General features: G+C 49.4%; 1 long non-coding RNA gene across 1 annotated transcript in view; it reads right to left on the bottom strand.

The window, feature by feature from the left end:
• LOC121484361 overlaps positions 1 to 20379 on the bottom strand; it is a 41829-nt gene extending 21450 nt beyond the window's left edge. Inside the window, exon 1 of the long non-coding RNA XR_005986009.1 lies at positions 20260 to 20379. This is a non-coding gene — a long non-coding RNA (uncharacterized LOC121484361). The remainder of the gene's footprint in view (positions 1 to 20259) is intronic.
• Between the last annotated feature and the right edge of the window lie 4135 nt (positions 20380 to 24514).

Here is a 24514-nt window from a genome sequence, read left to right as displayed (position 1 = left end):
TGCAGAGGCGACCTCCTCACCCCTGCTGGCTCCACGCCAGCTCGCAAGTGTTTCCTTATAATCCCCATCGATGCGGTCACAAAGGCTCCAAAGCTCCCACAAGCATCTTCTCCAAACAGAGAAAAGAGGAAGAAAATAAAACGCCCCCCGCCCCCCGCCCCGGGGACCCCCGAGGAAGCTAGCAGCCGTCCCAGGTACTCCGAACAAGCTCAGGCGGGGAGGCACCGAGACCGTCACGCCTGCAACTTTGCATCCTCATGTGATCCGGACCGTGTGCAACGTGCAGACCGCCGGGCTGTTGTTTGTGTCTCTTGACCCTCGCAATCCACCAACAACCCTACCCGTGTGTGCAAAGAGCCTCCAAGGAGAAAGACAACACAACCGTGGAGCAAAGCCAGTGGGCCCCCGCGCAAGGCTCTGAAAGGTGGTCCTACCTCAGGCCGGCCCACAGTTCCGGGGTAACACCCTGGAATTCCCTCGCCGTGCAGAGCTTCGCTATATCCCGCTACTCGGGTCTCTGATAACCTTGTCCCAGCTGGGCACGTGGGGAGGCCGCAAGGTGCGTGAAGAGGAACAGGTGGCCAGCTGTCCCCGAGGAGCGACACCTCATCTGTCTCCCCCCACGACCCCCGGCCCTGAGTCCTCGCCGGCTCCCGAGAGCAAGAACCTCAGCTGACCCGGCCACTGCCTTGCCTCCGAGGAGGGCAGCTGTGAGAGGGGCAGAGGGCAAGATGAAAACATGAGCAAGAAGGGACCCAAAAGAAGAAAGACCTGCCTGGGGAACAAGAGCAAGAAGGCCTCTCGGAGGCCACCGCTCGCATGCTGGCTCTTGAAGACCAAGCTGCGTCTCTGCAGGCAGAGAACTATCTTCTGTCCCTATTCGTGGCCCCGTTTCTTCCCTCACCGCCTGGACAGCTCCTGGTCCGCCCGACGGAGAGCGGCTGCGGCCTTCTGGGTACTCGTCTCAGCGCCCGTGCTTGGAGGTACCCGGGCCAGGCTCGCTCCACCAGGCACACCCAGAGGGCCTGGGGCGCCCTGTCTACGTGTGAGACTGTGGTCCGTCCCTCTGCTGTCCCGGAAGGAGACACAGTCAAGAGAGGGAGTGGGGACTGCAGGCTGCCCCCCAGGCCGCCCGAGGGAGAGGACAGCGCTGGGCGGCCGGTGGACAGAGGTGGCCGTGGGCGACTCTGGGGTGGAGCCCTCAGGGTCCTAGAGCTCCGTGGTCCAGGAGCCTCGAGGAGGCAGGTGCGGCTGTATTTCCCCCATTTTGCCAGGAGAGAATCGTGGCTCAGAAGGACACCATAAATCCTCCAGAGGTCACACAGCTCTCAGGTGTCCGAGTCTCTATTTGACCTTCCGCTCCCCCTGCTTTCAGGCATCCGGTGAGGAGGAGAGGCCGGACGGGCTCCGTAGGCAGAGGCTGACATTCATCCAGCACACGTGCCCTGGGCGCCGCCTCTTTCCCAGGGTGGGCGGGATGGGGGCACAGGCCTATCCCAGTCACACCCCTAAAGTTGGGGTGAGCAGAGGGCGCTGCAGGGGCACAAGGTCCTGGAACAGGAAGACGAGCTGCCCCACAGACCAGGGTCTCCAACAGCGGCACCTGCCACCAATTTCCCACCGGGTGGAAAGGTTATCGTGAGAGCCCAGCTCCAAACCCCAGCTCCGGGCAAGGTGCAGGCCAGCTTCCTCCCCCGGGAAGCGAGGGGCGTGGGGGCCCCCCACCCCTGGGAGATGAGAGCGTCGACTTTAGCGAACAGGGCAAACTGGCGAGCGTGGTGGCTGGCACACTGCGCGCTCAGCGTGGGCGCCGCTGGGATCGGAGGGGCCGCTAGGATTCCACGGGGGGCGTGTTAGGAGCTCCACGCACACCTCCGCTGGGGAAGCCTAGGCAGTGCACGACACGCCGGCCAAAGGGTGGCGGCCTCGTCCAGGGGCTTGCTCCTCACGCCCGACCACCCTCACCCCAGCCTGGATTTTACGTGCTGGCTGCCCAGGACGGGGAGCAGCCACCAGGGTCGCCAGGCCCGAGGGCGTTCCCAGGATGTGGCCTCCCAAAGTGCCAGAACCGGGAAGGTCCTGAGCCAACGGGGACAAGACTGTCCAGGGCCCCAGTAGAGGAACAGCCCAGCCCCCGAACCCCGGGGGCCCGCAGGACGGAGCGGAGGAGGCCGCCCGGCGGTGAGGGCCTGTCCACCCTCAGAGCCAAGCGCGCCCTGCAGAGCTGATTTCCAACCTCACGGGATTTCTCGGACTCCCTCAGGACGCCTTTCTTGCTGGAAAGGTGCTCAAATGGGCAAAGGCTCACTTCCCAGAGGGAAACAGGCCACAACAGCGGGGCGGCAGGCCTGTGCTGCCCACCGGGCTGGATTCCCACCCGCTCTGCTCCAAGTGTTCGGAGGACAGAAGCCACAGCTCCGAGGTCTCCGGGGAGGAAAGGCATGCGAGACCCCCGGGCCCGTCGGAGACACTGTTTGCTCTTGGAAACTCAAGCCCTGGCCATGAACAAAAGCCATTGGCCCCATAGCCTGGGTGGGAAGGCTCCGGGATCCAGGTGGCTGTGCTGTCAAGGCCGAGGCCTGGCCTTCAGTGGCAGGTGACCCACCTCCCGTCTCCCCAGACCACTCGCCCTCCAGACGGAATGGCTTTTCACGTGGGCCTGGTTTCCTCTATGGCCACGTTTCTGAGAATCAGAAAAGGTCTTCTGAAGAGGATGACATTAAGGGCCCAGGAGAACTCTTCCCCAGGGAGACGGGGGACCCTTCCAGGGTTCGACTCCATTTTCCAGCTGAGGACCCCAAAAGCTTGCATGATACGGGATACGCCCACGGTAAGCACCAAGGTGGGCAACCGAGGCCTGTGTGGGTTGGACGGTTACGCTCCTCAGACCCGCCTCTCCCCACCGAGGGCCGGAGCGGGCCCCCGAAACCAGGGCACCATCATTCACCCCCCAGACAGGCCGTCGTGTTGCGTAACCCAACTCTGGAAACCCTCAGCAAAAAGAAGCCTCCGCAAGTCATATAGCGAAAGTCCAGTCCGCCGCACGGCCAGGGGCCTTTCTGGAAAGCCACGAAGTCCATCAGCCAGACCAGAAGGAATATCCAAGCTGCGGCGACAGGATGCCACGTTCCCACTACTACAGACGTTACCCTCGATGTAGCTCAACGGGGCACCGATTGTCCACCGCACGTCCAACTACCAGGGCAGCGTTGTTGCAAGGCTGGTTGTTCCCCTGGCCGGACCCTGGGGCGGCTGCCCGCACCCCCTCCTTGCATTTGCCAGTTTTCTATCGATAAGAGAACTCACTAGAACGTCAAGCAAGTCACCATCTTTGGGGACCTGGGACCGTGCCCCGTAGAAAGCTGCGGAGACAAAGTGAACCAGTGGGAAGCACGGCCTTCTCCAAGGGCCCAAGGACGAGAAGCAGCCACGTGCGGGAGCCACCTGGGCGACCTGCAAACTTGACTCTGTCCCTCCACCCTTGGGCCTATGGGTGTCCCTGAGGACAGGGGGTGCCTCGTGGACGTCGCAGCGGCCGGCTCGGCGGAGCCTCCTCAGGGGAGGTCACGGGAAGCATCCCCGGCCCACCGGCCTCCCTTCCCGAGGAGCCTCAGCAGTGGGGCCCTGCCGCCTCCTCCACCCGGGCAGGGAGGGGGCCGCGGGCACAGTGCGGGCCGGACCCCAGGAGGCGGCCGCTGTGCGGGGCTGAGACCTCGTCCCTGCTGAGGGGCTCGGGGTGCCCGGTCACAAGCTGGTCGATCATGGGCACAGAGGAGAACAACACGGTGCAGGGGGCGTGCTTTTCAGGGGTGAGGTCCTAGGGCGTCAGCAAGAGGAGCAGAGGGCAAATGGCAAGGCCTGTGCGCTCCTTCCTCCCGCCCGCAGCCCCGCTCCCCCACCCCCGTCCCTCTGCCCATCGTGAGACTCGAGAAGCCGCCAGAAACCTCCAGCCCCGTACCCCGATCACCACAGGAAACTTCTACAGGAGGAGAAAAGAGGCAAAACGCCTAAGGGGGGGCAGCCCGGGTGGCTCAGTGGTTTAGCCCCACCTTCGGCCCAGAGTGTGATCCCGGGGTCCTGGGATCGAGTCCCTCTGCCTGTGTCTCTGCCTCTCTCTGTATGTCTCATGAATAAATAAATAAAATCTTAAAAAAAAAAAAAAGCCTAAGGGGGCAGGCGGTGCCTGAATGAGCGATGCCAGGCAGGTGTAAGAAGCACAAGGGGCCATTGCACATCTCGGGGCATAGCCACCCCGCAGGGCTGGGGGCCCACGGGCACTACAGAGCGTGGCCTCGCTTACAAGGAGCAGCCCTCGGGGCGCCTGAGGGGCTCAGTCGGTTAAGCCTCTGACTCTGGGTTTCAGCTCAGGTCACGATCTTGGGGTCGTGGGATCGAGCCCCACGTCAGGCTCTGTGCTCGGCCTGGAGTCCTGCCGGAGAGTCTCTCCCTCTGCTCCTCCCCCTGCTCACACCGGCTCGCTCTCTCTCTCTCTCTCTCTCTCTCTCTCTCTCTCAAATTGGACAAATCTTTAAAAATGGGGGAGGGGGGTCACATGGGTGGCTCAGCAGTTGAGCATCTGCCTTCAGCCCAGGGTGTGACCCCGAGGACCCGGGATCGAGTCCCGCATCGGGCTCCCTGCATGGAGCCTGCTTCTCCCTCTGCCTGTGTCTCTGCCTCTCTCTTTGTGTCTCATGAATAAATAAATAAACATTAAAAAAAAAAAAAAAAAAAGGAAGCAGCCCTACTCGGCACCTCCATCATGGTCATGGAGGAACCTCCAGATTTTTCCAAGAGAAGCTAGATATTTGGATTTTTCTGCACCATCTTCTATTTACAGGCTGGCATCTAATTTAGGTTTTGTTAAAACAATGCATGACCCCCCCCAACCCCCCCAAAAAGCTACTGGGCCTGAAGACAGCCTATGGAACATCTGTCTGTCACCTGCAGTGCCGAGGGACAGCTCTTAGCTGAAGGAGCCCCCATGGGCCGAGGCCAGGGCCGACTGCGTCCGGGGGTCCGCCCTCGCAGGAGCCCGCCTGCCCAGTCCCCTACTTCTGCTCTGTAGCTGACGCCCGGACCTGACCTCGGAGACCTGGAGAGCCCAGGGACAGAGGCCCGGTCCGGCGTGTGCCTGCCCAGGGCCCTTCCACGCGGCCTCCCGCGGCTCGCTGCGGACACGCTTCATGCAGTGACCCAGCCCCGTGCAGTGGCAGCAGGCCGGGGAGGGTGTGGGTCCCCTGGTCCTTGGTCCTGCTGTCACCCCAATCGTAAAAAGCGCTCGAACAAATTAAACTCCTCGAAAAAGTTCTGTCTCCCTGTCAAGTCAGCACCATTTCCGAGGGCCTGTGATTGACACGACTCTTAATGTGCATTTTTAAACATGAGACCATTTTGTGTGCAAATATTGCAGGAATATGAATTCCTTGGTCCAGTGATCCCAAGGCTTCCTTCCCTGGTTAGACGCCCAAGGATGAAATTGCCCTTGAATGTTATCCTAGTCCTCTATTATTTTTATCTTGGGGTCCAGAGCATAAATGAAGCGTGTTGGGGAAACCCAATTCTGTAGCCGCTTCCAGAACCTGCCAACGTGCTTGCGTCCAGCTGGTCCAGTGTCCTCCGCTGTGGCCCTGCCAGCCTGCCTGGCTACAGGGCAGGTGGGGTGACCCCATGTTGTCCCGAGGGGGACTCCAGGCTCCAACCTTGGCTCTTTTGTCTCCGACACTGGATAGGGATGGCTTCATGCACCTGCCACGTGCTCAGTGCTCAGATTCCCTCACTCAGAAGGGCCCTGCCCTGGGCTTAAGGCTTTACTACTGTGTCTTGAAATTCTTTCCTAATTTTGTAACAAGTGGCCCTGTTTTTTTATTTGACCCTAGGCCCCACAAACCCTACAGCAGCCCTGCCCTCGAAGGCTCATACCCCAACAGCTACAGCATTGTGGGGCTCAACCTGTGAGAGAACTCTCCACCCAGGAGACCCCAGGGGAAGGCTCACTGCCTCACACTTGAAGCCATCGTCACAGCCAAAGAAGCCTCATCTAAAGCTGTTTACATGTGGCTGCAGGGTGCCCAGTCTGGCCAGGAGGCTGGTGGAAAGCCCAAGAGCCTGCAGGGAGGGAGGGAGGCACTCACATAGAACTAGAAGAGCCTAGGATTGGTGTTGCTGGCTTCCTGGAGGTGGGGGCCCAGGGCTCGGCTGACCTCGATTGGGAATTGGATGGGATTCAGGGTCTGAAGAAGCTGTGAGGATGGAAGGGGAATATGTGGAACACAGGAAGCTGAGGGGTCAGCAGGCTGGAGGGCCTTAAGTGGGAGGGTGGGGTCCTGGGGCCCCTTCCCTGGCCACCCCAGCCACCAGACAGCAACTTTTACACAGCCTCCCAGGGTCACGGCACCTGCCAGCCCCCAGGCGCCCCCAGCCTCTCATCTCCCTGCACAAAGGCTGCTCTAATTCTCCTTGCAGCCCGGGTGAGAGGCAGTCAGGGAACAATGCTATCTGCGCGTGGTGGCGCCCAAAATACGACTGTCATTTATTTCGTTATATGAAATTAGAGCACGCCTTGTAGCCATAATGAATCATTCCCTTCTTGCCTCGGCCACGGTGTCAGGCAGGAGCTCGGCATGCCCCATTCAGGGCCTTTCACTTCATTGCAGGCTAATAATAACCCATGCGGGTGAGCCACATCTTCCTGACACAATGCAGGACCTGGACGGGCATCGTGGGCAGAAGAGCAGTGCCCATGGGAGCGGGGGGAGCAAGCCAGGTGGGGACCCGGATGGAGCATCATGCTAGGAGAAAGACAATGCCCATGGGGAGGACGGAGACAGTACCAGGATGGGGCCCAGGTGAGAACCTGGGTCACCCAGGTCACTGTTTCAGCTATTCCACCTCATGGGAGCAGAAACTGGGCTCTTGCTCATCTCTCTACCAGGGTTTTTTTTTTCCAATCAGTGCTCAGGTCTAGCTCAGAAACTTCCTTTTAAACGAAACCATATCCTCATCCCCTGCCACCACTGGTACCCTCACCCTCCATTCAAGGGTGAGCTTTCCAGGTACTGACTATTCCTACAGTCTCATCCCACCCTGGCCTAGAGCTGTCAAGAGCTGGCTCCACCTGTCTTATACTGCATCACAGCGCAGGCTCTGTAGTAGCAGGAGCTCAGTAGATGAGCAAGTGCATCCTGAAGGAGCCAAGTGCCCAGGTGCCTCCCACCAAGGCTATGAGCAGGAGCCCTGTCTCATCCTGGGCAGGGAAGCCAGACCCAAGCCCCAACCTACTGAGTCTCCTTCACCAGGACAATGCAAAGCCAGCTCAGGGGAGACTGTCTTTCCAGACCCTATGATTATTGTTGGTTTCTTCCACTAACCGTAACTCCAGGTCTTTAACCACTGTATCCACAGGAGTAGGCACAAAACCAATTTTGTTGGATGAGAGAAGAAATGAATGAATAAATGAATGAGACCCAAAGGCCATGTGCTAAGCAGCATAGAACAAACCCCAGGAAAAAGTGATCAGGGAAGAGAGGGTGTTCACTGGTCCCAGAGGAGGTAGGAAAAAAAAAAGGCAGACTGGCTAAGACCTAAAATCTAAGAAATGACATAGCAGTCAGTTCCTCTGCTTTTCTTTCTGTTTCATATGTGCTAGATGTGGAACTGAGGAAACCAGAAATCTGGAAATAACAACAGTCACAGAAAACAAGCTCCCAGTGAAAGCCTGATCTCTCTAGCCAAAGGACAGGGAGAGGGGAAGCCAAGTAAGGCAGAAAACTTTTAGACAATAACTGCTCTCCTCCAGCCAAACACTACAGGGGGTTAAAAAGTGGTCCTATCCACATCCGCACCGGCAAAGGCCAGAAAGGAAGTCTAGGCTTCCACTCTCGGGAGGCCGTAACAAGGAACCCCAATATCCCCACTGGGGCAAGGGCTGTCTCTCCAAACTGTCAGTAGACATCATGAGGAGCCTAAATTTCACCTCTCACTTGGCAGCAGCAAAACATGCCTCCAATCTCTGAGGGAGTCAGAGTAGGCATAGCTAAAGATCAAGACTTTCACCATCATCCAGCACAAACAAGACCACCCCCATCACCATGTCATGGCGCCTACATGGGGAGCTACTATTACCCACACCCAAAGTAGTAAGGATCCTATTCCCTCCAATGTCAACAGAAACAAGTGGGAAGCCTTGAGGTAAATTATATTTATATCAGATAAAAGAGACTTCAGAGCAAAGAAAATTACCAGAGACAGGGAGGGACATTGTATAATAATAAGAGGGTTAATCCACCTAAAAGACATAATCCTAAATCTGTGTGCACCAAATAACACAGCTGCAAAATATCTAAAGCCAAAACTGTTGGCATCCCACACTCCTCTACCAAAGTGATGACAAAACCATCCAAAACAAAAGTTTTAAGTAAGATTCAGAGGCTCAAAACACAAATTCCCAGGTATCATTTTTTTTTAAATTTTTATTTATTTATGATAGTCACAGAGAGAGAGAGAGAGGCAGAGACACAGGCAGAGGGAGAAGCAGGCTCCATGCACTGGGAGCCTGATGTGGGATTCGATCCCGGGTCTCCAGGATCGCGCCCTGGGCCAAAGGCAGGCGCCAAACCGCTGCGCCACCCAGGGATCCCCCAGGTATCATTTTTAAAAATCATCAGCATACACAGAAAACAAAGGTCTTAAAGTGAATAAAAAAGGCAATCAGATGCCAATACCAATACTAGAGAAGTGTTATAATTATTTGACAAAGATTTTAAAGCATTTGTCGTTTAAAAAATGTTCCAGTGAGCAATTGCAAACACACTTTGAAATGAATGGGGGAAAAAAGAATCTCAACAAAGAAAAAAAAGGCATCAAGAAGAACCAAATGGAAATTTTGGAACTGAAAATCATAATAACCAAAGTAAGAAGCTAAGTCAGTGAGCCAAAGAGGAGAATGGAGGGGAAAGAGGAAAGAATCAGTGAACTGGAAGAGAGAACAATTGACATCAAACATTCTGAACAACAGAGAGAAAAAATATACTCAGAAAAATAATAGAGCCTCAGAGACCTGTGAGATTATAACAAAAGGCCTAACAACATTCATTTCATCAGAGCCCTGGAAGGAGAGAAGAAAGAGGATGGGACTAGATAGTGCTCACAGGAAGAAATTTGATACAAGATTTGACAAAAGACATAAACCTACAGAGTCAAAGAGCTAAGTTTACCCAAACAGTATATATATGAAAACAAACAAACCAAAAAAAAAAAACCACCATAATCAAACTTCTTAAAACTAAAGATAAAACAAAATCTTAAAAACAACTAGAAAAAAAAATCTCATCTTAATATAGGGGTAAAAGCAATTAAAATAATAGTAATTTTCCATCAGAAACCACAGAGGTCAGTAGAAGAGGCACAATGTTCTTCAAGTACTGAAAAGAAAAGAATTGCCTACCCAGAATTCTATACCCAGCAAAAATACCCACCAGTAATTAAGGAGAAATTAAGACATTCTCCAGTGAGGGAAAACTTAGAATTTGTCCAAAGCAAACCAACCCTAAAAGAATAGCTAAGGTAAGTTCTTAGCTATAAGATACCCTAAAAGAAAGGATACCCCAAAAGAAAAAAAAATGTGGAACATCAAGAAGGAAGAGAGAATTCAATAAGCAAAACTCCAGGTAAAATAAATAGGCCTCTCTTCTCTTGAGTTTTCCAAATCATGTTTGATGGTTGAAGCAAAAATCATAACACTGTTTGATGTGATTCTAAATGTACATAGAGAAAATATTTGGGGAAAAAATGGTGTTATAACTGGGGAAGATAAAGTTACTTAGACGGAGATCATGTTTCTATGCTTCATTCAAACTAGTGCAGTAATGACACCAGTAGATATCTGGGGGGTTTTTTTTAGTGTATCTCTTAGTATGGCTTTTTAGTGGCTGCTCTAGGTATTACATTCTTTGTACATAACCATAACTCGCCCAACATGAAAAAGATAATGTGAATAGCCCTATAATGATTAAGAAATTTGAATTTGTAATTTTTGAACTCCCAAAAAAGGAAATCTCTAGACCCAGATGGTGTCACTGGTGAATCCTATCAAATGTTTAAAGAAGAATTAACACCATTCCACATAATCTCTTCCAGAAAATAAATAGAAGAACACTTACCAATTCATATTATGACACTTGTATTATCCTGATATGAAAACCAGACAAAGACTGTGGAAGCCAGGAAGGGAGGGGTGGAGGGGACCAGGGAAGGAAGGAAAGAGAGAGGGTGAGAGAGACTGAGGGAGGGAGAGATGGGGAAAAGGAGGAAGGGAGAGAAGAGAAAAGGAAACTACATGAATATAGATAAAAAAAAAAACTCCTTCACAAATATTGACAAATAGGATTCAGCAATATATAAAAAAAACTACTACACACAATTACAAATGGCATGTGTTCCTCCAATGCAAGTCTGGTTCAATATCAGAAAATCAACCAATGCAATCCACCATAGTAACAGACTAAAATATAAAAACCATATGATGATATTAATTGATGCAGAAATATTTGATAAAGTGCCTCTACAAACAACTTATAGCTAACATTGCACCTAATGGTGAAAGACTAAATGATTTTCCCCTGAGTTTAGGCAAGGTGTCACCATCAACACATTTATTCAACACATTGCTGGAAGTTTTAGCTGGTATGATACTTTTTTAAAGGAAATAAAAGACACACAAAGTGAGAAGAGAAGAAATGAAATTGTTGCTATTTGCCCATGCCATGATTATCTATTTAGAAATCTATTTTTAAAACTTCCTAGGACTAAAAGCAAGTTCAGTAAGTTTTCAGGATACCAGGTAAACATGCAAAAATCAATTGTATCTCAATATACTACCAGTGAACACGTCAACATCAAGGTTTAAAATAGAGCGCATTTTTTTAAAGATTTTTATTTACTTATTTATAAGAGACACACAGAGAGAGGCAGAGACACAGGCAGAGGAGGAAGCAGGCTCCCTGCAGGGAGCCCGATGTGGGACTTGATCCCAGGACTCTGGGATCATGCACCCTGAGCTGTAGGCTGATGTTCAACCACTGAGTCACCCAGGTGTCCCTATCTTTGATTTCTTTAATCATCATGTGTAGCTGTCTGTATATGTCTTTCACATGTTTTGTAGGGTTTACATCTTAGTATTTCTTTTTTCTGAACAATTATAAGTGTACTCTATTTTGGGACACCTGGATGGCTCAGCAGTTGAGCATCTGCCTTTGGCTCAGGGCGTGGTCCCGGGACCCCAGGATCAAGTCCTGCATCAGGCTCCTGGTAGGGAGCCTGCTTCCCCCTCTGCCTGTGTCTCTGCCTCTCTCTGTGTGTCTCTCATGAATAAATAAATAAAATATTTTTTAAAAAAAGATCTAAATAAACAAGGAGACATACTATGTTCATGGATAAGAAGACTCAATGTGCTAAGGATTACTTCTCCTCAAAATGACATACAGGTTTAGTGCAATTTCTATCAAAATCCCAGGAATGAATATAAGATGTATATATTACACTGAGTGAAAAAACCAGTCCCCAAAGATATAATTCCATTTATATAACATTCTTGAAATGACACAAGTATAGAAACAGATTAGTGGTTGCTAGGAATTAAAGAGTGGTTGGGAAGCAGAAGGAAATAAAACAAGGATGACATGCGGTGTTCTTATGGGGATGGAACTGCTTTGTATGTCGCCTACATCAATGTCAATATCCTGATTGTGATAGAGCACCATAGTTTCACAGAACAGTATGATTAGGGAAACTCGGCAAAGAGTTCATGGGATCTCTCTGTATGATTTCTTATAACTGCATGTGAATTTATAATTATCTCAAAGTAAAAGGTTTCATTTTTTTAAATACCTAAAAATAAAGGTAACCAAATAGTGGATGATAGGTACTTCTCCTTATAAAAGTATTCCAGCTAATGAATTAAGAAGATGTGAGAGAAAACAGAACATACCCATTTTTGCAGGCTTAAAATATTGGAAGATGTCAGCTTCTGGGGTCATTGGCCCCTCTGGTCGCAGGGTGTGCACCCCTTCTCAGAAAAATGAAATCTAATAAAATATATATGTTATAAACTATTGAAATACAGTCATCAAAATGTTTTATTAAAAGAAAGCAAACCTGTGGCATAATAATATGTGTGGATCTTCACTTATGTATCAAATAATAAGGTCTAGTGGCAGGTCCAATCATTTCAAAGTGGAAATGGTATTTTGAGACACAGATATCTGCAATGGATATAATTCTATAATTTCTACAGGGGAGGAAGTCACAGGATATACAAGAGACATAGGAACATGTTAAGTGACATGAAAACAGAGCAACCAGCAAAATCAAGCCCAGGGGGAACAGTATGGATCATCCAGTTCCTTGAATAAATTCCAAAGGGAAGAGAGAGAAAGTGTGAGAAAAGGTGAGGCATGCCGCCCAATCCCAATGGATGGACCTTATCCGATTCAAACAAAGAAATTGTTTCAAAGAAGAAGTCAGGTTCTGAGACAAGCAGAGGAAACTGACCATCGACTGGATATTTGACAATATGGAGGAATTCGGGTAACTTAAAGTGAGATAAAGGTGTCACACTTTAGGCTTTTTTGAGAAGTCCTTATCTTTTAGAGATGCATTCTGAAGTAGTGATGGGTGAAATAACATGGTATCTGGGATTTGCTTCAATAAACCAGGGGACGGGAAGGAGCCCGGGAGTTGGATCTGGGCAACAGGTACCCGGGGTTCTGTTTCTCTGAACCCATGTTCCTTTTGCACATTTGCTACGTTTTCTATTGTGAAAAGTCAAAATTATAGCTGCAACAAATGTCATCGTACATGATTCTTTGTTTTCATCTAGGATTATTCCCTGCAATTTCTAAAAGTGGAATTTAGGAGTTGAGGGGTGGTGCACGCTGTAAGGTTTCTGAAATGCTCTGCTGGAGTGAAGTAGAGGGACAGGAAGAAACCAGGACTGCTCCTGGTTGGGGGGACGGGAACATTTTCAGAGGTAGGGCTCACCCTCTTCCACGCTGCCTCTCCTCCTCCTCCTGGCCCAGATGAGCCCTTCCTCTAGGAAAGAATCCAAATGTTAGCAAGCACTCAAACTCTGCTTCTCATAGTTCAAACTTGCCTGGTTCTTGCACCCAACTGTAACTGTAAAATTGTTTCTTCACCTAATCTCGGTGGGCGGGTATAGGTGCTCGGTCTCTTTCTTTTATGCAAGATGCTGTAGCAACACGCTGGTGGTATATTACTGTGTCCCCAAGATAAATTCTTAGAGGAGCCTCCCTCAGTCACAAGGAGAGGGACTTTGCCCTCCTGGAATCAGTCCCCTTTACTCCCACCTGCAGCCAGCAGTACTCTGGCTCTTTGCCTCTGGCTAGATACCCTCAAATCTGCAAACAAACACTGACGGATTTACTGGGTTAATATTAGGCCACTCCCTATGAACAGCTGCATCTTTTATTACTGGGAGGTTGAACATTCTAATGTGGTAAACTCAGATGCACAGGAGAAAGTTTAGTTCCTTGGGCTCCCTAGGAATATAAGGTCTAGCGTTTTACCTTAGGAGAATGAGTTTTCAGTTGCCAAGCCCTTCACTGCCCAAGCTCGCATCATCCAAGAGCCATGATTCCCAGTGTGGGGCCCCAGACTCCTGCAGGGGAACCACCTGGAGTGAAGGTCCCAGGGACACCCTCTAGAAGCAGCCTCTGGGAGTGAAGACTGAGCATCACTGTGAAACCCTTATGATGACTCAGACCTAGAGACAACTGTCCCAGCCCCTTTCCCTTAAAAACTGGGCTGGGGTACAGCGGAACTCTTGCCCAAGAGGCAACCATAAGTACCAAGCTCCTGAATGAGCCACCACTGAATCGAGGATAAAAGGAAGGAAGTGCTTAATTAACTGACCAATGAATTCATTAATGAACAAATGAGTCAATTCATTAACAAATGAGGAAATAAGGGGCGTCTGGGTGGCTCAGTTAGTTGAGAGTCCAACTCTTGGTTTTGGCTCAGGTCATGATCTTGGGGTCATAGGATCAAGCCCCGAATTGGGCTCCACGCTCAGCGAGGAGTCTGCTGGAGATTCTCTCTCTCTCCCTCTGCCCCCCCATTCTCTCTCTCTCTCTCTCTCTCAATAAATAAATCTTTCTTTAAAACAATGGAATGAAAAAAAATAAAACAATAGAATGAGTAAGTGGATTGCTTAATAAATAAATAGCTAAGAGGGGCGCCTGGGTGGTTCAGTCAGTTAAGCATCTGCCTTTGGCTCAAGTCATGATCCTGGGGTCCTGGGATCAAGCCCCACATTGGCCTCCTTGCTCAGTGGAGAGCCTGCTTCTCCCTCTCCCTCTCCCTCTGCTGCTACCCCTGCTTGTGTGCTCCCTCACATTCTCTCTCTGTCAAATAAATAAATAGAATCTTTAAAATAAATAAATACATAGCTAAGACAACTAGAATGAATACTACTGAAATGTGTACGGAAAGACAAAAGACCCCAAATATCCAAAGCAGGCCTGAGAAAGAACAAAGCTGGGGGTATCACGAGCCCAGATTTCAAGATATATCACAAAGCTGTGGTCATCAAAAGAGTATGGTGCTGACACAGAAACAGACACGGGGGTCAACAAAACAGGGTAGAGAGCCCAGAAGTCAACCCATGCTTTTATGGTCAATTAATCTACACGAAAGGAAGCAAGAATATCCAAGGGGGGAAAGACAGTCTCTTCAACAAATGATGTTGGGAAAACTGGACGGCCACATGCGAAAGAATGAAAGTGGACCACTTTCTTACACCCTACACAAAAATAAACCCAATATGGATTAAAGACCTAATCGTGAGACCTGAAACACAAAAATCCCTAAAAGAGAACGTAAGCAGTAATTTTTCTGACATGGATCCTAGAAATATTTTTCTAGATATGTCTCCTCAGACAAGAGAAACAAAAGCAAAATTAAATGGCTGGGAGTACACCAAGATAAAAAAGCTTTTGCATAGTGAAGGAAGCTACCAAGAAAACAAAAACAACAACCTACTGAAGGAGAGAATGTATCTGCAAATGATACATCTGATAAGGAGTTAATATCCAAAAAATATAAAGAATTTATATTATTTATGCAACTCAACACTAAACACACTCACATGCACACACACACACACACACACACACACACATTTAAAAATGGGCAGAGGACCTGAATAGACATTTTCCAAAGAAGACATACAAACGGCAAACAGCCGTGTGAAAAGATGCTCAACATCACTAATCATCACGGAAATGCAAACCAAAACCACAATAAGATATCTCCTTACACCTGTCAGAATGGCTAAAATCAAAAAGACACGAAATAACAAGGGTTGGCAAGGATGTGGGGGAAAAAAGGGTCTCTCGTGCGCCGTTGGTGGGAAGGCAGTTTGCGCAGTCACCGTGGAAGACCGAACGGAGGTTCCTCAAAAAATTAAAAATAGAAATTCTGTAAGATCTGATCATTCCACTACTGGGCGTCTCCCCAAAGAAAATGAAAACCCTAGTTCGAAAAGATATGCGCACCCCTATGTTTACTGCAGCTTTATTTGCAAAAGCCACGATATGGAAGCAGCAGCCCAAGTGTCCATCAGTGGATGAGTGGATAAGGAAGACGGTGTGTGTGTGTGTGTGTGTGTGTGTGTGTGTAAAGGAATATTACTCAACCATAAAAAAAAACAAAACTTTGCCATTTGCACCGACATGAATGGACCTAGGGGACATTCGCAACATCTGAAATAAGGTAACACACGCTGCCCGGTAACTGAGCACCCACGTTCTGAGTTAGCAGTGATGATTTCCTAAATTCCCATCAATAAACAGAAATCTGGGTAGCTGAAGACCAAAAAAGCTCCTTTCTCCCTTCCGGCCTCCGCTTGCCTCGTCCTCCCACCTTTTCCTGTTGGTCTTCCTAAGAAGCTTTAGGGTCCTGAGCCGCACTGCAGCCCCCACGGCCCCGGGCGGCCAATCCTTGCCCGGCGGTCGCAGGAGCAGGTGCATGCCCAGCTCTCCGAGCAGCTGGCCCAGGACCGTGGTTCGGACGTCTGTGCCGTCCAGCTCGGAAGCTGTGCTCTCACCTGGGCCTCGGCCTCAGTGCCGCGGGCAGCGGGGGACAAGACCCCAGACTCCGGAGTCAGCGCCCAGTTACTGGAGAGCGTGCATGTCCCCGAGTGAAGTATGAGCCACAGGCCACAGGCCGGCAGGGGACACATAGCTGCTCAAGACTGGCGCTTCCTCTTCCCAGCAGCCCCTGGCTACAGACCCTCTTCTCTATAAAAAACCCAGGAATTACTCATTTGCAGGACTCATTTCTTTAAAAAAAAAAAAAATGTTCATAAAAATTAGGGACCCTCAAAACTCATGCGAGTTTTCTCAAGGGGTTTCTTTAGCTCCTCTGCCCTGACTGCCTTCTAGAATTCTCTTCCCGTCCGACCAAAGCAGCCAGGGCCTCTGAACCCTGGCAGAGCAAGAATTGCTCATTTCTATTTTAATAGTCTGAATACCACCACCCCTGGGGTGCATCATTTTCTAATTCTGCATTTTCTATTTCTGCAACACCCTGCTCCCTGCCAGAGATGGCTCTGGCTACACCCTCCGCTGTCCCCACCCGGGGATGCCAGCCCAGGGGGACAAAGCCGAGGACCTGGCCCTCTGCCCCCAGGCTGCTCAGTGTCATCCAGGTGAGTCGCACCTGTGCCTTTCCCGCCAGCCGGGCCTGCTCCCTCACGTCTAGGGGACCCGTCCGGGCACCCTGCTCTTCACCACTGTGACTTCAACTTCTCGTCATAAAACGAAATGATTCTGCTGTTTATGCTGTTAGCTACATTTATCTTTAAGAGCAAGATGTTGAGTTTAGTTTTAATGATGAAAAAAGCCTTTCAAAGGATAACTCATTGGAACTCATTATGTACTATAAAGGCCACTATTTAAAGATTCAGTAATTCCAGTGATGATCTTTTTAAAGCAGATTTATAGCAGAAAATAGTTAGATTCTTTGACTTCGGTTATAATTTTCCATTTTGTAATTTAATACTCCTTTAGTTTATATTTGCACATTAAAAATATAGCATCTAAAAGTCCATCATTAAATACTTTTAATAAGTGCAATAAATAAGTTTTACAGTGTGCATAAATCTAAAAACAAAACCCAACATAAATTGTTAATCTTACACTTTTTCTCATTAATTGCAATACATAAACATATGTTTTATACAAAGATATTTGCTACAAAATAAGTATAATAAATACAGTTTACCACATGTATTAATCTTAATAGTTACAAGCTGTTAATCTTATATATTAGGTAATAATTTGCAATAAATAATTGTTTATTATCTTGATGTTTGCTTGTCTTGGGTTTTAGCAATATGCAATAAAGAAATGCAATTTTGAATAATTTGATTGTAAGACTGCTGGGGAAATACTGTATGTTATAATTAGCTGAGAGAGGTTTCTGTTCACAACAAGAACCACAGAGACGGGGAGAAATCGCCAACCCATACGTTAGCGAGTCCATAAATAATTTTAAAAGTTGAGTTCGGTTTCAAATAATACACATTTTTGAACTTAAAGGCAAAAGCAATTAGTGCGACACATCCCGTCCTTGAGTGCCTTCATCCTCACACAGTCAAAGGAGACAAAGAGAGCAGGAAGCCCGTGGAACCTGCCCAGGTCTTGGGATGGGAATGGCTGCCCGAGGTGGGAGGAGTGGACAGGCTGCCCCACCGGCCGGGGCCTCCCCTCGGCCCGCAACCGTGCCCTCCGCAACCCGCAGCAGGAGCGTGTGCGCACACAGCACCCTCCGCACCCGACCCCCGGCCGACACCCGCTCCATTCCGCGGGAGCCCCGCGTGCTATTTTTCAGGGAGGGGTTGTCACCTTTACTGAACTTAATAAAAACTGTTAATCTTATATGTAAAGGTAATAATTTGTCATAAATAATTGTTCATTATCTGGGTATTTGCTTGTCTTGGAGTTTAGCAATATGCAATAAAGCAGTGCAATTTTGAGTAATTTGATTGTAAGACTGCTGGGGAAATGCGGTGGATTGTAATGAGCTGAGGAAGGGTCGTGTGGGCGAGAGACACTGAGACGGGACCAGACCACCGGCTTCGGGCAAATGTCAAGCCGGCGACCTCGCTGCTGATGACACGGGGTCTTCAAATATTCACTGCAAGACAGAGAGCCCACCAGCTCCCTGTCCTCAGGAACCCCGCCCTGGCTGAATTAGGACTTGGTCCCTGAGTGATGCTTGAGGTGGTCCCCAGAGTCCTACGGTGGGCGTGGGAAATGCAGGTGCAGAGGCCGGTGGGGGGGGCGGGGTTCCTGGCCGAGGCTCCACGAGGTCCCTAGGCCGGCCGCTGGCATCAGAGAGCGAGCACCCTGTGTGCTTTGTCTTCGTGGGATCCCAAGGGCACAGTCACTTTAGGAAAACCTGCCCCAGCCGAGGAAAGAAAGGAAGGAGCGAGGGGGCAAGAAAGAGGGGAAGGTGGAGGGAGGAAGAGAGAGTGGGAGAAGGAAGGAGGGAAAGGAGAGAGGGAGGGAGGGAGAGAGAGAAGAGAAAGAGAAAAGGAAAGGAAAGGAAAGAAAGACAAAGAGAGAAAGAAAAAGAAAGAAAGAAAGAAAAGAAAGAAAGAAAGAAAGAAAGAAAGAAAGAAAGAAAGAAAGAAAGAAAGAAAGAAAGAAAGAAAAGGAAAGGAAAGAAAGAAGAGAAAAGAAAAGGAAAAGAAAAGAAAAAATGGAAAGCCAAGAAGGAACCAGAACGGCCGCGGGGATCCGTGATCCCCCGACCACTCCTCCCACCGCACCTGCTCCCACCGCACCTGCTCCAGCCCCACACGCTGCCGAGCGTCAAGTGATAGGAAGGTGCCCGCACGGAGGCGCCCTGGCCGTGTGCTCCCGGGGCTTTAGCATCTCCCACTTCCCCGCTTCCGGCACTGCGGGCCGCTCACGCAGCCGGCCCGGCCTCCCCGTCTCACACGCAGCCCTGAGGCTTCCCCTGCCGTGGGAGCCTCTGGCACCTCCCTGCCCCGCGCACACCCTGGGAGGGCGCCCTTCACGGGGGCAACGGAACAGCTCGGCACGTGGCTGCTCCCACCGAGGGGCTGGCTTCAGGCAGAGCTGGTTCCAGGTTCCCGGGAGCAGGTTCCATGAGCCCAAGGTCCCAGGGGTCTGAAGACAGCAAGGGCCCAGGGGTCACAGTGAGCAGCTCCCCTCCCAACACCCTGCTCCCTGCCAGGCTGGACAGGGACGGAAGCCATCACACACACATGCGCGCACACACGCACACATACACACATGCCCCGAGGCAGGCATCTCCATCAAAGCCCTCTGCCCAGGCTCACCAACCCCCCAACCCTGAACGTGAGACAATAGGACACTAGGTCTCAGGACGCTGCTAGGCCCCAGGAGGAGGCACCTGCCGACGCCCCCCAGCACCCCCCTCCCAAACCCTGACATTGAGGAGGCCTCCCGGAGTTCACCAGGGGCCAGCAGAGCCCCGCCCCAGCTCATCCAGGGGAAGAAATTTTAGGACATCGCCGGGTTCTCCGGGAACCCTGGCTAATCCAGGCTCGGGGTGAGGGGTCCAGCAGGAAAGGGGGACGGCTCTCATGCGAGAGCCCCAAGGTGGGGGGGACCGCATGCTCTTGTCAGGCTCAAGGGGAAGGGGATGACGGCTGCAGAAAGTCTGCAACTGCCACAAAAAAAAAAAGCAGCAGCAGGAATGAGGAACACTGTAGAGCCACGCGGGCAGACGGCAGCGCGCCCTGGGCCCGGCCCGGAGATGCGAACAGCAAGCCGGGTCCCTGGGCGGCGAGGGGCAACTGCGGAAATCTCGCAGCCAGATGAAGCTCATAAATTTCCCCTATGAACAATTGTTTTCATTTCCCTCCCATGCCACTAGATATTATAAGTGGAAAGCAAAACACAAGTAAATATGTTCATTCCACTCTCGTGATCAGTGATAAACGGGAGACTGCAGAGGCTGGCAAAGGTCAGCGGGCCGCGGGCGGCGGGTCTGCGAGCGGACACTGCCACCCTCCGGCCGCGCGCGGGACTGCACCGGCCGGCACCGCCCGGCCCGCAGGCCCACCTCCCGCTGGGCCCAGGTCCAGGGCATCCTGACACTCAACCTGCGGGAAGGCGAGAAACTGCAGGAGGAAGCCTCAAATTTCAAAGCACCATCCCTCATCACCCCCCTTGCTGATGCTCCTACCTACAATCGAGCGCATCTTTCCGGGCTCATCCTCTGAGCTGCATCTTTCTGGTCTCATCCTCTGAGCTGCATCTTTCCGGGCTCATCCTCTGCGCTCTCTACCAGGCGTACAGAGCTATGCCTGCCAAAAAAAGAGAAAAAAAAAGATAAAAATGTCCGTGCAACACGTTCACTCGCGATTTTCCACGCGGCGTTCAAGCTGAGCTGATTTCCAGGAGTATCTTTTTAAGGGCTGCCTAATAGTTCAGCTTGTGGCTGTCTCGGAAGTTATTTATCCACCACCCTCCTGCCCCCCCAAACCCCCAGTTACTGTTCATTTTAAGTGTTTCTAACATTTGGACCGTTCCAGGTTCAACCTTGTAGCTGAAAGCTTTTACGCACAAACTCGTGTTCACGTTGTTTAGGCCACTAGAGGTGGATTACTAAGAAAATAGTTTTAAGGCTCTTGATGACATTACTCTTTTCTAGGCGTGTAATGCCCATATGAAGAATATTACAAGAAATGACGGGTGGACACAAAACAGTTCAAACGAATAACGGAAGCAGATGCGCTGGGTCTCGGGCAGGAAGGCTCTGCACCGTCAACACGTCAGTCTTCTCCCATCTAATCTTTCAACCAAATGCAACTCCAAAAAAAAAAAAAATTCCTTCAAAGCTTTGTTCATGTTTTGTTAGACTGAATGCAAATTCTACTTGAAAGTATAAATATGTTTTTTTATTTTTATTTTATTTTTTAATAATAAATTTATTTTTTATTGGATAAATATGTTTTTTTTAAAAAATAGCCAAGGAATATTTTCATTGAAAAAGGAAAAGAGAGGAAAATGTGATTTGTTCAACCAGATATTAAAACATATTGCAGGGTAGCCCAGGGGGCTCAGAGGTTTAGCGCCGCCTTCAGCCCAGGGCGTGATCCTGGAGACCCGGGATCGAGTCCCACGTCGGGCTCCCTGCATGGAGCCTGCTTCTCCCTCTGCCTGTGTCTCTGCCTCTCTCTCTGTGTGTCTCTCATAAATAAATAAATAAATAAATAAATAAATAAATAAATAAATAAACAACAAATAAATAAATAAAATCTAAAAATATATATATATATATTTTTTATGAGTGGTTAAGCATGCAACTCTTGATCTCAGTTCAGGTCTTGATCTCAGGGTTCAAGCCCCATGCTGGGCTCCATACTGGGTGTGGAGCCTACAGTGAAAAAAAAAAAAAAGTGAAGCACAAAATAAAGAGTGCAGAAAGACCCAAATACACATACATATCTATTTTTAATGCAAAGGCGTTTCATATCAATGAGGGAAGGATGGCTAACCGATACTAATACAAGTACAATCTGCCACTCATCCGGAATATAAAATTAGTACCCTGCTTGATGCCACGTATTAGAGCAAATCTTACAGGAATTAAAGATTTGTATTTTTAAGTGAAATTTAAAAAGTAGCACCTATGTAAATTGTAATGGGGAAGCTTTTCCTAAATCCAATTCCAAGGGCAGGAGCTAGAGAGGGGAAAAAGCTAAATTTGAATTGTACAAATTTAAAATATCCACACGTGAAAAATGCGATTTTGCAACTGAGAAGTAAACCAAAACCGGGGGGGGAATTTAATACATATAATAGGAGGTTAATTCCCCTACTGTAAAAAAGCTTTCTAGCAAACGAATAACGAAAATCTATCTTAACAGGAAAAACTGTTACTGAGGACCTGACCAGCAATTCACAAGAGAATAGAATATTTTTTTAAAGATTTATTTTTATTTATTTATGATAGACACACAGAGAGAGAGAGAGATGCAGAGACACAGGCAGAGGGAGAAGCAGGCTCCACACCGGGAGCCCGACGCGGGACTCGATCCCGGGACTCCAGGATGGCGCCCTGGGCCAAAGGCAGGTGCGAAACCGCTGAGCCACCCAGGGATCCCCAATTCACAAAGAATAAATACAAATAACAAATAAGCCTATAAAAGACGCCGGACCTTATTAGTCATCAAAGACATGCAAATTTAAACAAAAACGAGATCACATTTGGGCGCCTGTATTGGTAAAGATAGAAACGATGATAATAGAGAGTGTTGTCAAGGGCGATGAAATGAACCCCTTTGACACCCCCGGTGACAGGGTAAGTTGGGTAACCTTTATGCGGGGTAATTTGGTAATAGTATCAAAATCCTTAAAAATGCACGACCCAAAGATTCTAGTTCCAAAGGAATCACTCACGGATGTGTATAAAGATTTAGCTCAGGTTGTTCATTGCTTTTGGAAACAAATCCTATGTCCAACAATAGAAAAGTGAACAGAGAGTAGATGTGCATGTACATCCATAAAAATTCTCCATCCAACAGAGTCCTCAAGAGTAATGCTACAGAAACGTACTTATTAACATTTAAGGATTTATCATAATAGTAGTAAAAAAGGCAAATTACAAGCAACGTAACTGTGCTTTCCGCCTGCACAGGAAAAAAAAAAAGCGCAAAGGTACACCTCCAAATAATAATAGCGTGCGAGGTTATAAGTAATCTTTAATATTCTTTTTGCTGATTGGTATTTTCCAACTTTCTACATTTAATGATTTCTTATCAATTGTTAATGAGAAAATTCGTTTTTAGTGGTTTCCTAGAAATGTGCTGATTATCATTCCCGCCAGCAGTGCATGATGTGTTTGTGGGTATATTCGTGGAATATGCTCGGAACACATACTCAGGCGAGGGCACATTCTAGAAGCTAAGCCACACGCATAAACGCCCATGGAGCTCTAGGTTAGAGAGACAGAGAACAGGGCGAGGAAGCAGGGCTGGGATGACACACGGGCCTGGTCCTCCTCCCCAGCGGAGAAGGAGAGCCGGGGGAGGGATGCGGAGAGGGCCACTCTGAGGAGGTGAGCAAAGGACAGAAACCTGAGTGGGGGGATCCCTGGGTGGCGCAGCGGTTTGGCGCCTGCCTTTGGCCCAGGGCACGATCCTGGAGACCCGGGATCGAATCCCACGTCAGGCTCCCGGTGCATGGAGCCTGCTTCTTCCTCTGCCTGTGTCTCTGCCTCTCTCTCTGTGACTATCATAAATAAATAAATAAAAATTTAAAAAAAGAAAAAAAAAAAAGAAACCTGAGTGGGCTGAGGGACGCTGAGCTGGGGGCATGAGTGGAAGCATGCCGGAGAACCTTCTGGGCCACGGAAGACAGTTTGGATTCTCCCCTGGGTATAATTGTGATGGGACCAGTGGAGGATTTTGTGCAGAAGGATGCGATCGGATTTCGTTTCCCCAGACCTCGCGACTCTGGGTAGGGTCCGGAGGTCACTGCAGATGCTGGGCCTGAACTGGGGTGGCCTTGGAGTGGCCTCGCTCCTGAGAAGCTGCCAGGATAGGCCACCACACTTGCTAATTGTGTAAGCAACCACGAGAGCATCTTGGGGTTGGATTTTGTGTTTCTCCTCGGGGCCCCTAGACAACAAGGATGCTCGGGCAGTTGGTCCCTCCGTAGATCTGGACATTTCTGAAGAGAACCAGGCCAAGGGGGTTGACCAAAGCTACATCATCTGCCACCCCTCCCCAGCCAGAAATCATCCTATAAATGGGCCTTGGGCTCAACCTAAATGTTGACCAGTTGGTAGCTAAGCCAAGAAAGGGGGACATGAATTGTTGACCCATTGAATCATCTACCCCTTACTTTGTGTCCATCGCCCGCCACACGGGCCAGCATAGAAATCACACTTTCCCCGAAATATGAATCGAAAGTTTTCCTGCATCCAATGCCTCATGTGATGGAAGGAGGAATATATGTGCTCTTACGCCTCTTTTCAGGGTTCGGAGATCCCTAATGGTTTGCCGTGACTTCTTTCCTCCCGAGCTCCGGTGGGAGCCCACTGTATTCGTACGAGGGAGGGGATTCTGTGGTTTCCCTGGTAAATATTTTAAAAGTCGTTATCATCATTTGTAGGATAAGAATGCATCGAAATTTTTGCTCAAAATTATTCTTCTAAATCGAGGTGCGTGTTCACGACCTTCCCCAGTGGGAGGAGGCCGCTGCCTCTCCTGGTGCCGTGCTCCCATTTTCTCTGCGTGCTGCTTCCCCGGGCCCTGAAGAGCTCTGTGCTACCTCGCTTGGGAAAGCTGTTCTTTTGTACCCAGAAAGTCCCCTTGGGGTGTTGGAGGATATGAGAGCCGCAAGCTGGGGCCTAGGGCCGCTGTGAGGTCAGTCCCGGGCAAGGATCCATCACCTCTGCGCAAATAGATCAGAGATGAATTCGTGATTTCCAC

This window comes from Vulpes lagopus, chromosome 2 (genome assembly GCF_018345385.1).
Source record: "Vulpes lagopus strain Blue_001 chromosome 2, ASM1834538v1, whole genome shotgun sequence".
NCBI classification, from domain to species: Eukaryota; Metazoa; Chordata; class Mammalia; order Carnivora; family Canidae; genus Vulpes; species Vulpes lagopus.
This window is presented reverse-complemented; position numbering and strand designations above follow the sequence as displayed.